This window comes from Euprymna scolopes, chromosome 8 (assembly GCF_053919585.1).
Source record: "Euprymna scolopes isolate OS-2025 chromosome 8, ASM5391958v1, whole genome shotgun sequence".
Taxonomy (NCBI): Eukaryota; Metazoa; Mollusca; class Cephalopoda; order Sepiida; family Sepiolidae; genus Euprymna; species Euprymna scolopes.
The window spans coordinates 50,750,782-50,765,688 of NC_136489.1; positions in this window are offsets into that span (position 1 = coordinate 50,750,782).

A 14,907-nucleotide genomic window follows, 5' to 3' on the forward strand; every position below is an offset into this window, starting at 1 on the left:
AAGGACGCGTTGCATAACGGATAAAGTAATTGGTAAAATTCGGTTTTAAGTTACACTCTTCTTTGGGTTGAGGTCCTCACTCAAAATACAATTGGGAATAAAGAATTTTACCAAGTCCTGGTTAACAGAACAATAGCATGCTATCCCCGCGGATTAAATAAAAGGTACCGTTTGAAATTTAGTGTAGATGTAAAAGTTCGGCAGAAAGATTCTTGATTTCGACAGAAAGATTTCTGATTTTGACAGAGGGATTTTCAAGTTCGACAAGATACACCTGAAGAAGACCGAAGCTTACGTCGACGGAGACGCTGTGCAAATAATAAACAGGAAGACAACCGTAGTTTGAAAAATTCTAATAATACGAATAATCCATTCATATTCTAATAATACGAATAATCAATTCATATTCTAATAATACGAATAATCAATTCATATTCTAATAATACGAATAATCAATTCATATCTAAAACAAAATCAGAAACGTAAGCGTCGTTACCGTTCTGCCACGATTCTTTTTTGATAAGTATTTTAGTCGTCATGTTCGAAATTGTTTTTTCGTAGTTTTGCCATCTTCCAGTTGAATTCAGTATTTTCATCGCCAACCGTGTACATTGAATAGATGCATCTTACGATGGGCATTATTTATTTTGTGTCTGCATTTTGATGGATTTGTTTTTAAAATTGCCTTAATCTGTGTCATCCATTTTACCCTGCCACCATCAACCAATCAAATTGCTGACAATTTGATTACGCAAGTGACACCCGAAACAAATTAGACAAATGGATTTGGCGACTCGCCGTCGTGCGCGGATGCGACCGGCGACTCTTTCTGTCCTTTTCTTGATTTCATCCTTCCAATAAAGATTTGTAAGTTTCGAAAATTAGCAACAATGGCATCTTTTTTTTATTTTAGCTAATTCATCTTTTCGTTTCAATTATTCTCTCACTTCCAAAGATGTTCAAAAAACGAATCTTAAATCTGATAGGTTCCACATTCTCGACTAAGCTTTAACCTCTGTCCCATCGCTGCAACTTTGCATACATCCCAGTGCCTGTTTTATGAGTAATTTAATGAAATGTGTTCTACTGAACTCACAGCACTTATGTCACCTCGACGTACACACTCGCTACTAAATCGACAAGCACAATCATTACAAGCCGTCACTGTTGAAAATTACCAACGATGACATATATTTAGCTTTTCATCTTTTCTGTTTTAATTATCTTCTTATCTCTAAAAATGCCTAATTATCTTTATGAGACGGTGGGTTATTCAAGGGATGTATCGATTCATTGTAAGCTTTAAACAAAGAATATGTAATTTCAAACTTATATTTAACAAATCGACGGATCGATCGAAACCAACAAAATGTTACGTGTCGGATGCTGTGTAGAAGCATTTACCATTACACATTAACATACGCAGATATAAGAGATAGTTTATTCCTTCCAGCTGCTGGATTTTGGAATTCACTGTTTTTCCTGATTCTCTGACTGTACTAATATGAAGAAGTTTAAATGTAATGTGAACAAACATCACGCTGATAAATTCCCCACATCAGCCTCAGTATGCATGCTCCCTAATTGTTGCTCATTAGTAGTTTTATAAAAAAGACAGAAATCTATTATGGCATCCAAGTGAGAGAGTAAGAGAAAGAGAGAAAAAGAAAAAAAAGATCGAGGATGAGATAAAAAAAAAAAGGAGAAATGGAGAAAAAGAGACAGTGCGAAATATATATTCTATTATGATATTAAAATAAGAGAAAGATGGAGAGGTCTATTATAAAATTAGAATGAGAAAAGGGAGAGAGAGCAAAGTGGGGGATTTATTATAAAATGAGAATTAGAGGAAAGAGAGAAGTAGGCATATATTATAATATTCGGATGAGAGGAGAAGAGAGAAGTGTGCGTTTATTATAATATTCAAATAGTAAAAGGAAAGACAGCGTGGGTCTATTGTGGCATTAGAATTAGCGAGAGGGGATGACAAGAGCTCGACTGAGCTTCAATCTATAGTTCCCCATGTAAAACATTCACAACCAAAACTCGTCTTGCTACAACCACTTAATAGTTTATCTTTTTTCACTCTCTGCACCTAAAATTAAATGAAACTTATACCAGCAAAGTTTCTTTCCTAGAACTAACCATCTGTGGAACACAATACGACGGTACTCTTTCCCGATTAGCTATGACATCGTTGTTTTCAAGTGCAATGTAAACAAACTTATATTTTATACATGCATATACTACAATCATATGCATGTGCTTTATTTCAAAATAATGAAATGATGTGAAAAACTATAATAACATATCTTTAAAATTTGTGGCGGTGAATGAGTGTGGGTTAGTGAAGAAGGAAAAGAAATGCACAGGAAGTTAACACTTTATTCTTCCTCGTCAAATTCGCCAATGAGCGTTTAAGTTTCGGGATAATTTGAATGGCAATTTATGACAAACCCGCACACGGCAGAACTTTACTGTCAATTTAGACATGACCCTATAGAAATTATTTAGTGACCAACCTTCGATGGTTGTGTCAATCAACAATTATTTTATTGATATCAATCCAACATACTTGATCTCTAAGCGAAGTGACGATCAACGATTACTTTATTTTCAACAATTGATTATGTGTTTTTTTTGTGTTGTGTTTTTAGTGGGCTTCTTTTTTGCATGGTGCGTAACCGTGTCAAGTCAAAGCTACTGATAGACAAGGTAGGTTGACTAAAACATAACGTCAAGCAAAATGGGTAAATCAAGCAGGATCTGTTAATTAATAAGATTGTTGATAATGAATGAAAGTTTTTTTTAAATGAAGATCTTCTTTTACATATATTTAAAAAGATAAAAATTACAAACCCGGCCTATGCCTAAATATAAGTTTATTCTATATTAATACAAAAACAAAAAAAAAACAAGAATTACGTCAAAAAGAAAAGTTGTACATTGTTCCTGCGTAAAGAGAAAAGCATCGCGGTTCATCATGGATCCCAAAGACTAAAATTTGTTTGTTGTTTTTATTGTGAACAAATTTTATATATTTATTCAAACCAACTCCAGTAAGTGCAATTATATATATGCGTGTGCATATTTATATATATATATATATATATATATATATATATATATATATATATATATATATATATATCAATATATATATATATCAATATGTATATATATATATGTGAATATATATATGGTAATATATATATATGTATATATAATATTAATTAGTGTTTATATATAATATAATTATGTATATAAGTATACATAATATTGATATATATGTATATATGATATTAATATGCATATATATGCATATATATAGTATTCATAAATATATTTTATGATATTAACATTATATATACATATGTATATAGCATTAATATGCATATATACATATACATAAATTATCAATATGTATATTTACATATATATCAATATTTATATATTATATGAATTTGCATGTATACAAACGTATGTAATAATTGATATATATATATATAAAGTTATATATGTATATTTACATATGCATATAATATTAACATGTATATATAATTGCATAATATTAACATGTATATATTTATGTATATAATATCATGTTTGATATACTATTATATATATGTATATATATAATGAATACGTATGTTTTATTGTTTATAATTAATACATTTCGAAGCAAGTCTGTATCCTCACAATTCTGAGGATAAAGTCTTGCTTCGAAATATAATAATTTTATACAATAAACAGTGTTTATCCTTCATAATACTGCGTAGTGACTTGGCTTCCAAACGTATTTAATACATAGTATTCATTTTAAACTCGGAACCTACAACGTTTATATATATATATATATATATATATATATATATATATATATATATATATATATATATATATACTCCGTATCAAGTTATTAACAAGTTACGTTTTATTTATCTATTATTTGCGGAAATTTAAATTCGATATTCGTTTTCAGCATACTCGAAAACCTTTAAACGGCCTCATTTTAAAGGAAAATGTTAATGTGGAAATATATAGTTTTATTTTATTTTATTCTTATTATATTTATTATATTTTAATATTTTTTGTAAATCTACCTAACCAACGTATTGAACATTAAAAAAATAATTCCTCTAACAATCATATTTATATAAGATAATATAATAATAGCATAATATTCATGTGTGTTTATATATGTATATATATGTATATATATATTCATTCTTTTCGTCTTCTTTTCTTTATTTTATTTCTATTTTTAAAACGCATGAATTATTTTGTCTTTTCTTTTATCCCCCTCTTGTATTTATTTCTGTCATTTATTTTCGATAATGGTGTCCAATTGACTGCGTGAAATTCTTTTAATCTTTTTTCTTCATCTACGCAGTTAGTCTTCTAACTCTTTGTCAAGCAAGAAGATTTACATTTATCCTGTCATGTCGAATAACACATAGACACACATACACACACACAGATATATATATATATATATATATATATATATATATATATATATATATATATTATAACGTAAAATTCAAATCTTTTCGCTTGAGCGTTGAAACAATCTATTCGGTTTCGCTTTACAAGTTCCTGTTGTTGACTTCAGATTTTAAAAATTCTGCGCATGCGTAAATCAATAAAAATAAAGGTATAAAAAGTTTCTTTTTTTAAATCCACAATTTACGAAATCGTTTTTTTTTTTCATTTCATTTACTTTTAAATAGATTTATACATTATATTTTCTACACTCCTAACATAAACAAACCGAATATAAATAAATAGATAAAGCCGAAAATATTTTATTTGATTTTTTATCCAAATAAACAACTGGAAAAATACTCTCGGTCTGTATATCACATAAAAGGAACAAAATTCTCCTAATTACAGTTATGTTACTATGCAAACCATATGTAAACAATAATATTGGTATTTCAGAAGTTAACAGTTTAAATTAGCATGACTTCTTTTTCCAAAATAAACAATATAAACAAATTATTTTTTTAATGATAGGACCCTTTTTGTTTATTTTAAATAATACATAAAAAAATTTTATTTTAAACAATATAAATATAAATTTTTATAATTTTAAACAATATAAATATTTGCTGATTTTTTTAAATTTTAAACAATATAATCGGTTTTTTAAACAAATATTCCTCACAGATGCTTTTTTTATACAAAGAAAGACTTGACCCTTTCCCATTTTGTGAACTGTCTTTTTTTAATATATTATGAGCCTTTTTCCTTCTTCGTTACATAAATTCCATAATATGCGTTTTACAATGGGACTATAAACCTTTTCTGTTTGCATGTGTATAGACGAGGTAAATCCGATCAACGAAGTTTTCTTCATGAATAAGTTTTTCATGTTAATACTTTCCATTGTTGAATGTGTTCAGACCTTTGTAGGCCGCCCATCCATTAGCTAAAATTCGTTTACTTCGTAGAATCACAGAATAAATTATCGAGAACAATGTGTCCCGATACCTGCTGTCAACTCTGTTAATATTATACAGGTTCGAACCACTTCGACAGTCCCGATAATTAATTAGTGGATCCTACCAGAGACACTAATTTTATCGGATGAATGAACGGCTTATAGTGGCCTGGACAACTTCGATCATGGAAAGTATCAGCTCATAACATATTTTGGGCGCACGCTTGCGCTTACAACAATGGTTACCACTTTTAACATAAGGAATTACATTGCTTAATAGCCGACAAACTACTTATTTACGGAAAATTTAAATGCGATGTTCGTTTTCAGCATACCCAAAAACTTAGAAAGATCGTCATTTTAAAGGAAAATATTAAGGTGGAAATCAAGTAAAAATTTACAGAAGTTTGCTTCAACCAATCTTTATTTGAACTTTAAAGCCAAAATTATAATCTTTATAATAAAATATGTTTATGAACTGTTTTTTAATCAGACATCAGTAATATTAGTCATTTTCTTGCATCAAATATAAAATATACCTGTTATAAAAAATATTTATGACTGTTTTTTTTTCAACATGATTTTGTTCTAAAAATATTAATGAAATGCTTTTTAATATATTTATGAACTGTTTTTTGTTTGTTTGTTTGTTTGAATATAAAAAAGCAGTTCATAAATACATTATTGTAAAAAACACTTAATTAATATATTAAACATCCGGTTGATAAATGTTTTTTATAACAGTTCTATTTTTATGTTTGATGTGAATAAAATACTAACATCTGGTGTTTAATTAAAAAAAAACAGCTGTTTTATAGGGGTGTACATGACAGGGACGAGGCGACATTAACGACAACGACGACTCAGTTATTTGTGGAGTTCAGATTTATAATAGAAGGCTGAGAGATGTGAAGAGATAAGTAAATGAACAGTTCTTTTAACACGGTAGGTAGATACTTTATTGATGAGTCAACACTTTGGAAAGGAGCTTCATATAAAGTTCAATATTCAAGATAAATGGGCAACGTGATATGTAATAACACCTTACCTTTTAAAATGACGAACGAAAACAAAGGCTTACATAATAATATGAAGACATTTATTTGCAGCTGGAGATTGGAATGATCGGAGTTCGATGCTCAACAGAAGTATTACATTGTCTTGCCTTCGTCTCTGCCTCGCTTCCGAAAGCTATCTCAACTCGAACTTCCCTCTCTCTCTCTTCCTTTAGTCTAACTTAACTGTATATGTTGAATTATATTTATTTGTGACGTCAGAACGCGGCTAAACTTCCTTGTTTGCACGTGGATACTGCATGTGCTTCTAACACGTGTTCTGGCAGCACAAAGAATATTCCTTAATTTTTATTATCCAATTCTACCTGCTCTGACCTTACTTTGTTGTATAGTTATTTCTACTATAATGACAATTCACTACATTCCTGGAATCGCATCAAATGACAATATGTATTCATTTTAACTTTTGATGACTGAGTTCGATTCCAGCATTCTCCTTTAATAATAATTATCTTCGACTCTAATTACTTTGTTTCTCTAATTACCCTAATTTCAATATACAACACAGTGTATAAACATATTGTTATTAAAACGGTTATAATTTTGTCATAAAAGTTCAAATAAAGACTGCTTGAATATTTTTTGCATTTGCTTTTTAAAAAATGCTACATTATATACAGTGTTGGTAACCCTTACCTTAAAATTTGTCTGACGTCACTTCCGCCGAATAACTTATAAAAAAGAAATGAGACTCTTAACGAAAACCGCTATACTTATGTGGTATTATGGTGATTAATTTGTATCGATCCCTAACTGTGCATCGAATAGATACCATAATATTTAGTTCGCTGCACCTTTTTATAATAAAAATAACAATAACATTTTCGTCAATTAATATTTTTTCATTATGTATAAGAAATAGGGGTAAGATAATCACAGACATATACTGGAGGTATGATTAAATTTCATGTCGACTCAGAGAATTATATTTATATATATTTTTTTCATTTTAATATACTTCACGGAAATGTTCCTGTATTGTTATCAATGACCCATTTACGTAACTGCTAAGAATATTTTCTTTCCGTCACGAATATCACGTTTATAAATTAATTTTGTATACTCATTATTCCATAGCTAGCAATAACATATACTGACCCAACGGGTCACGGGTATTTTAGTATAATATATATATGTATGTATACTAGCACGCCGTCCGGCATTACAAGGTCATAAAAATCGCTAAAATATGATATATTAATTTATGCAGATTTATTATATATTATTTTTAAGCTAGTTTTCTCTTAATTAGTATGTTCTATCCATTATATAATAGTGATTTCAAACGTTAAAATAATATATGACATAGGTGGGATCAGCTAGAATCGAAACCAAAACATACGCCACTTTAGCGTTCTTTGTTACATCTGAGCTAAGTCCATACGCATATCAAAACATAAAAATACCGTTGTTATACATATAAATGTTCATTTGTGCAAATGGAGAGCTTATACGCTACGCATGCCAAGTTCCATTGTTTCAATCTTGACCCCTTAGCAGCTATTTTTTTCAGCTAAAAATCAAATCGATTTTGTTCCACAAGTCCGAATACACCATATATTAAGTTTTAAATGTATGGAGCAAAATTGACAAAGTTCTTTAGTAAAAACCGTTCCGGGATAGAGATAGAGATTTAACTCCTATGTAGTTTCAAATGTTATGCAATTATGCATAATGTAGAAAATATGCACAATAGAACTGTAGTGAAATTAAATCCATCACCTAATAAGAAAAATAAAACGAACAGTGAACTAATAGTTATTTTTCAAATTAATATGCAAATTACTACAAATACAAGTCTGTGTGAAAGATGATAATGTGCGTACGAATATTAATGTTTGAAAGGTGATAATGTAAGTACAGATAAATGTATACGAAATATGATTACGTACGTACAAAAATAACTATTTGTGAAAAGTGATAACGTATGTACGATCATAAGTGTGGATGGAAGGTGTAGAGAACATCATCTGTTTTTGCCAATGAGCGATCACTGGTAATGATACGTTTGCGATCTGCTAGCGAGTGCTTAATGAAGTGAAAGAAATTGAAATTGAATGAGTATATAAATGCCATCATATTTTATCCTAATCCCTGTCTTTTGGAGTGTGATGTTATAACTCCAAACATATATAAAAAATACAAACGACAACAATATGCTCTCGAGACTCCATGTGCGAAATGTTTCATCAGAGTTTTTATATTTGCAAATATTTATTTATGATGTTTAGTTTTTGGGTTTGTTTGTTTGTTTGTTTGTTTTATAGCATATAAATCCTATTAAGTTTTATCATTTTGGCGAAAGTTTTCCTGTTTTAATTTCGTTTCATCTTCAAATATTTATTGTTGTTGTTATTGTTGTTGCTGTTTCGTAGTTAAAAATCGTTGTTTTTATATTGGGATTTGCAGAACATGATTGGGTTTTGCAAAAGGAAAAAATCAACAATAATAGTAATGTCTAGTACATGCGATATCTTCAGATAGCCTAATCTGGTAGCACTAAAGAAAACGACTATAAATACATAACAAAAACGTATGTGCAAACGTTTTAGGACGACTTAATGGAATATAAGTACGTATTAATTCAACTGTAAAATGTGTAATAGAAGTTTATTAATAAACAAATAATAATTATTATAAAACAATAAAAATATATATTGCCATGATAAATAAAGAAAATATATTAATAAGATATTTAAATAAATAAATTAATCACATAAAAATAAAATGCTTTATTAACATATATATTATTATATTAAAAACATAGAATTAAAAAATAAATTTATACATAAACTAGCGGGACCTGTGGAAATTCCCAAGGGGACTCATTCATATGTAATATATTGATGTTGGTATTCTGTAGATGTTCAACGTAAATAGAGACGCTCTGATATTATTGTTGCTTTTTTGTTTACACTGCAAAAGCATTTATCTAAGCTAGCACGAACGCCTGGAAAAGCCCGGTTATAAAGTACGCTCAAATATGATGTTTTAATTCTTACAGATTTCGTATATATTATTATAGAGTTAATTTTATATATTATAAATTTGCGATTTCGAAAATTAAAACACTTATCCATAGGACTTCGGTGCATCAGTTTGAATCGAAACTGAAACAAATATATATATATATATATATATATATATATATATATATATATATATATATATATATATATATATATAGCTTAATGCGTAAGAGGAAAAGAGATAGGTCAATTCCACAGGAGGAGACTTATCTTAAGCTCAACAATTATTATTGGAGCTTATACAATAGGAGACAACAAGAGTATGAAATGAAGTCAGAAAACTATATACTGGTAGATATAGAATGGATCATTTATTGAATAATGGAATACAAGAAAAATGTGGGGGATAGAAGGGACTATTTATGCCAGGGCATTCCGAAGCCTAATGCTTCTCACCAGAAGCTTTATTGAATTCTAAATAAATAAAGCATAAAGAGTCCCTTCTATCCCCCAAATTGTTCTTGTATTCCATTATTCAATAAATGATCCATTCTATATCTATCAATATATAGTTTTGTGACTTCATTTCATACTCTTGTTGTCTCCTATTATATATATATATATATATATATATATATGTATATATATATATATATATTGAGTTTCTTCAGCTACAATCGAAACTGAAACCGAAAGCAAAACTCATGAAGAATTCTTGATAAATTATTTATTAAAAAAATAGATGACTTAAGTGCCATCAGCTACAATTGAATCCGAAACCAAAACTTATAAAGAAACCTTGTTAAAATGATTTCTAAAAAATAAATGACTTGAATGCCATCAGCTATAATCGAAACCGAAACTAAAACTTCTGAAGAATTCTTGATAAAATTATTCATTACAAGAAATGGAAGTCCATAATAATTAAACGACAGTCACTTGGATGCAAGCATGGCACACAAGATAAGTAACACACACGCTATCCTATTATTAATACATAAATGTTGCCTAACCAAATTTTATAGAAAATTGTCTGAATCAAGATTACTTTTGCTGTAAATCTTACCAGTATTATAACCTTTGTTTTGGCTGTTCCTTTAAAAGTAGAGCGATTAATCACATTCCAATGTCAATAACTTTAATATAATTGCATACGTATTTATACTCTTATGAAATCTGTAAGAAGGAAATCTTAGACTTCTTATTAAATAAGTAATTTAAGGGCTTATAAATCCCCATTAATATGATACCACTCGTGCTTCAACCGAACTAATAATTATTGAATTCAACGATAAACATGATTCATGAAACAATAGATCAAACACGTATGAATGGAAGTAGAGCGAGTAGCGTTAGGGTTATACCAGACACTGCAGTCAATTGAAAGCAAAGCCTTAGTCTATCTTGAAGATCTAATTAAAATGGATGAACATAAATTGCTACTTATAAGAGATAGGGAAGCAATTTGGTATTGGAGTAATAATTATGCAATTGTGTGTATGCCTGACAAGTTTTAAATAGTATACATGTGTATATTTCTATACTCACACTGACACACCGATCCCTGTTAGATCGCTCAAGTTAAGCATCGTTGATGCGAGTCAATACTAAAAAAGAGACCATTTTGGAAATACCAGGAGTTGTATCTGCGTTTTCATTATCTCGGCAATGTTTCCCATTGTTCAAGACTTCTTTTTACTTTATCAGTCAGTGTCGACCCAGGAGAAATGAGTTCGAGGATTGCGCAATCCTTGCTTCATAATTATACGTGCATGTACACTTACATGGCGTATCCATTGTCTCCTGAAACATAACAGGGGTTATATATATTTTCTGGGATTACTAAGCTTAAGACAAACTTCAGAAGTAAAGTATTTGTATATGTATGGGGAACCATAGGTATCACTTAGCAGACCACAGTAAGCCAATTCTTGATAAAGCAAATATCCTGCGCATGCTCCCCATGCTCACTCCAAGATATCTCTGATGGCTTAGCCATGCCAGGCGAATGTATGATGGGAGGATCTTCTTCATTGTGAGCTCGCAATCGGTTCAAGCAGAAAGACATGTACTACGCTACAAGGATTTCTGCAAGTAAAACATGAGTACATATCGCAATATGCTTGGAGATTGTGGCTGAAGAAGACTGCAAATACATGTTCCATGAGAAGGGAGATGAGGAAAAGTAGCAGTTAGGTGTGAGAAAGAGCAAAGACCGCAGAAGGATGCAACAGAGCTCTCGCAATCAGAGACATCCTACATTTGTCGCAACTGTAAAAAAAGATTCTCGATTTAGGACAGGCTTGCACAGTCACAACGGATGCTGCAATTCAGTAGCAGGTTTATCTGAGACACAGAATTTAATTGTCTCCTGAGACAAACAGGTAACAGAAGTATGTATTCGTAAATATATGTAGGTTTAAGACAAACTTTGGAAACTAACGATATTTGTTAGAAAACATACTGGGTAAATCATATGGCCCAGGCAAAAATAAATGCACACTGAGGTTTGTGATTTTTTTAATTCAATTTTCACACAAAACAAAGCACAGTGCCACTTTGAAGTACTATCAGGGACATACGTTGCATGGATATTAAGAAGGGAGATGAGCAGTAAGATGTTTTTCACATCACACTTTGTACCATTGAAATACTTGGAAAACTACGAGATAAATTATGCAAAAAGTGTACAAAGTACTGCATGAGTATTGTTTTCCATTCTTCTGTTTTTAAATGTAAAACATAAAAATATTTCTACAATATGTGAAACGTTGTTTTTTCGTAACTCGATTCAGTTAAGAGGTTGAAATGTATGTTGAGAATCAGACTGATAAAAAAACTAAAATTTTAGGAAATGCAAATGTTTTTAGCGACAATATATATTTCTCAACTTTACATTGATCTTATTTTTTTAACAGATATCGAAAATGTTAACGTAGGGACGAACGAAGATATGCTCGGTATTATCAGTATAAAGATAGATATACATATATTTATTTCGAGCTTAATTCTTTGTATAAGTTTTATTTGTGCTTTTTGGAAATAGAGATCCAAAAATCTGCAGTTGTGACGCAGTCAGGACGTAATCAGTTACGACTACGAACGGAAAACGCAGAAGTTATTTCCAAGTCTTCTACACAACACGAACTGAACTAATTTGACTTCGAAAACTAAATTGTTTTTGAGATCTGTTAGCATTAGTTTGAGGTTAAGATAGGGTTAGTTTGTGGTTACGTAAAGGTTAGGGTAATAAATATGCAGTTCGGTTTGTATTGTGGGGATCGTTTGGCGAAGTTTGTTAACGCTCGCCTGTCTCGGAAATAAGACTTAAATGCTGAAATTTTCTTAGAGACCTATTCTTAAAACATACCATTTTATTTGTCTGCTATTATGCTTTTTCTTTTAAATATTTTATACTAGCAATAGTATTTGACTAGAAATCGCATATACATTCTGGTAATATTTTTTAATATCAAATAAAATAGATAAGAATATAGAGTAATATTTTTAAGTACTATGACGTAGTTTTGGTTTCAGTAATGTAGACACAAACCTTTTTATATTTTAGTTTTTCGTTTTAATGTGTTTATCATAAGGTAAAGGAGGTTTTTCTTTGATAATATTTTTTGTAGATTTTTCACCTTTCACTAAATTTGTAATCGAGATTAAGAAAACCTTTGCTCTAATATAGGAAGAAGAGAAAAGCTAGAAAAGGGAATTATAACTTGACGTTCACTATTATTTTACCGTTTCGGATTCAATTATTCGAGTGTTTTTTTTTTGGGGGGGGGGGTCTGTCGAGTCTGCCAGTAACCGTTATTATCTGTTTAATAACAAACCAAAAATGATCAATAGACAAAGTATAATCGTTAACAGAGTCATTAAATTACTTTACAGATGAAATGATAATGTCGAAGCCGATTGATGCATTTATGATTAAACTCTGTAATAGTGCTGCACTTTCGTTTCGTTCGCAAAATATAATAGCTGACGTCTTCACTGCAAGGGCAGATGACTAAACTTCTTTTAATTTCAAAAGAAAATTACTCGGTACTGTATTTAAGGCTGCGCTTATGAATTTTTAAGTGCTTTCTCGTAAATTTACCCAGAAAGTTTTATATCAGGTATGGGCAAAATAAACTGGGCTTGTTTGAGGGGTATTTTAATGCGTTGTATTTTATTTTGGATTATTAAAGCAAAAAGCATATTTTCTGTAACATTGTTGCCTATGTTGACTAAAAAATGACCTTCTTTAGTACATTATAAATGGAATCATCTTTCCTCATGGAAATGCTCCTCCTTATACAACACTACTGACAAGGAGTATTTTGTTGGCAAATCTTGCGCCATCTGGCATATTCTCCTCAGCTAGCTCTCCCAGATTATCATTTTGATGATTACAAAATAACGATGATGGTTAACATCACCAGGGGAAACTGAACATGCGTTAAATTCATATTTTACATTCAAAGCTAAAGCATTATGCAAGTGAGACATGTATAAGCTCGTTGACAGATGAAATCAAGTTATAGAAAGCAAAGATCGTTTATGAATAAAGATCTCCAGAACACACAGTTTTCGTTGTCAAGATGAAATATAAAACCTGATATTTTGGTGCCTTGTTTGCAGTCGTAATGAAGCAAAGTTTTTGGCTTTCATTAATCAACTTTCTGTCATTAATTCTTTTCATCCTTGCGCTTGAACTAAAATTATATATTCACCAGAAGCGCAGAATTTTTATGTCCCTTTTTTTTTACATTTTTCCTAATAATATCTTCATCTTCTATTAAATTCATATTATTTGCATTTTATTACTGAAACTGTACACTCTATAAGATATAACCTCATTGCCAGAACCAGATGTGTGACCATTTGGGAATCGGAGGCGCTGTATGTACCGCAAGGTAAAATACCAAGTTAAGAAACTGGCGCGATCTATCCTTCTCTCAAGGGTAAATGAGCCTCTCTTAAGCCATGGTAGGAAACCCATCTAGTGATAGTTCTGGCGAGGCATCAAGTATTCAGCTATGGACAAGATTTGAATTACACTGAAAACTCGTATAGTGAGTTCAATCTCGGCTGCAGTCGCATATTACATTACGTTTTAAGGTATTACTCCTTCCTTTTTTACATGGGGGGGGCACCACTATCCAGGCCCAGAGGCCATTAGAGGATAAGGCCATACATTAGTTATTGTGATTTTAGCGTAGTAAACATTAGCGGGAATTTTGTGACTTGGATTAATTAGGGGGACGGTTCAATAAGAACTTGTTCATATTGGACTTGAAGACAATCAGATTGTAGTCAGCTGGAAAGCAGGCAAATTGAATAGAGTTCCACAGGCGAGCAGTTCTAAGAAAGAACCCTTGTTCATGGAATCTACGTTTAGGTGTAGGCACAGATAAAGAGTGTGGGT